Below are 2,491 nucleotides of genomic sequence, written 5' to 3' on the forward strand. Positions count from 1 at the left end.
CACATATTTTGGGCACTTTACACTTTAACCCTTACAATTTCACACTTTGACAATTTAGTCCATTTTTCACAAATTCATCAATATGTAAAATTTCTTTGCAACAAGGGCTAGCCGAATTTTCATGGCTTCTATATAAGCCCATACAACATGTTAAATTCACAAATTATTCCTTCAAAACCTCACTTTCTCAATTTAGCCCTAATGGCTCATTTCATCAAAATTTCAAGAACAAAACATGATAGTTTAACATATATCTTTCATAATCCATGTAAGAACACTACAAACTCATTTAAACATCAATGGCACATTTCATAATCTCCAATAAAAATAGAAATTTAAACATGGGTTTTGAAGAACACGAAGCAACGATCACAGAAACGCAGAAATTATCAAAAATAAAGCAAAATGGACTAACCTATTTACTCATGCAAGGACCAAAAGTTTTGAAGCTTCAATTGCTTCTTCTTTCTCCCAATTTCGGTTGAACATGCATGAAAAATGGCCACTTTCATGTTTTATTTTATTTTATTACATGAATTCCCCTTTTACCATTTTACCCTTCAAAAATTTATCTATTTACAATATTGCCAAACCATGTCTCCCACTATCATATAATGGTTTTTTTGACATGCAAGGGCCTCAACTTTAACAAACCATAGCACTTAGACACTTAAGCAACTAGTAGGTAACTTTTACAACTTACGCGATTTGGTCCTTTTTGCAAATTGAGCACAGAAACAGACAAATTAAATCACAGAAATTTTCACAGATGTAATTTCATATATCACAAACACAGAAAATAATATTAAAATATTTTTCAGACTCGGATTTGTGGTCCTGAAACCACTATTCTGATTAGGGTCTAAACCAGATTGTTACAGCATACATACTAACTTGGGTCACACGGCCAACCACACGCCCATGTGTCTAGCCCGTGTGCCCTCCGAAGTGGCCACACATGCCCCTATGTCAAGCCGTGTGCTAGGCCATGCCAAAACTATAGGGTATACTGACTTATGCAACATGACCAAGTCACACTCCTGTGTGTGAGATCGTGTGGAGCATACTGACTTCAATTCAATTTCATCACTAGGGGACACACAACTGTCTAACATGACCGTGTGTCACACACGGCTGAGACACACGCCCGTGTCTCTACCCGTGTGGACAAAAATAAGCCATCTGCAAGGCCAATTTGCCACCCTTATTCATGCTCACCTAAACAACCAAACTGGTACCATTTCATCATAAAAATAGGCAGCCAAAATCATCAACCAAATGCACAATTCATGCCAATATAATTTCATCTATTCCAAATCTCAAATCACTACCATTTACTTAGCCAAATACATGCCAAAACAATATCAACCTATATAGTCCATTTACCATAATTCACACTCACATAACTTGTAAAATTATACCTCATCAAGGCATTTCTCAAGCATTTTATACTCCACAATTCAAATAACCATTATAGCAACTATAAAACCATAACCACATTCATACCAAACATACCAAAATAAGCCATCACTCATGGCTATATATATACAAACCAAAACATATACAATTTACAAGCCAAATCTCATAGTTATAATTACAACCAAAATACCACATCTAGCCTATACATGCTTTATGCCAAAAATGTATATTCCAAAAGTACCAAATTAGATGTTTGATAGTGTGATGATGTTCCCGACGACTCCCAGATCCGAGCTAGCCTTGATTCACTATAAAACATAGAAAAATAACACAAAGTAAGCTTCATAGCTTAGTAAGCTCATATGATATAAACTTAACTAATCACACGTACAACATTAATCAATCTAAACATATTATCATGTACTTTATGATTACTAACAACCTTTCAACTGCTTATTCATAAGCTTATATACAAACTTTGTAACTTCTTCGATTTTAAGCTCATAATATACATGTACATACCTGTACCAATCCATAACTAGTTCATACATACACAGAATGTCGTTGAATACTCAATGTCTCGCACACTAAGTGCCATACTCGATATCTCACACACTAAGTGTTGTACATAGCCGAAGCTATCTCAAATCGCACACTAAGTGCCATATATAGCCTAAGCTATGTCGAATCGCACACTAAGTGCCATATATAGCCGAAGCTATGTCGTTTCGCACACTAAGTGCCACAAATAACCGATTTGTCGTTGAACATATTTGTAGTCTCGTATATACAATTTATGCAATATCAAAGCACTAAAAGCATAATTATTACGATTGCTTAATACATACAAACTTACCTCATATATTAATATATTTTTATTTTATTTTTAATTATTTTAAATTTTTAATATAACCATTTTTTATTATATTGTTTAAGAATTGTTTTAGTATTATTTTTATTTGTTTTAATATTTGTTTTATGTTTTTAAATATATTTGATTTATTATATTTTTAATTTTTTATTTAGTGAAATAAGAAAAAAAATTTAATATAATAGTAGAAATGAGAGCTCG

Source organism: Gossypium arboreum, chromosome 11, assembly GCF_025698485.1.
Source record: "Gossypium arboreum isolate Shixiya-1 chromosome 11, ASM2569848v2, whole genome shotgun sequence".
NCBI lineage: Eukaryota > Viridiplantae > Streptophyta > Magnoliopsida > Malvales > Malvaceae > Gossypium > Gossypium arboreum.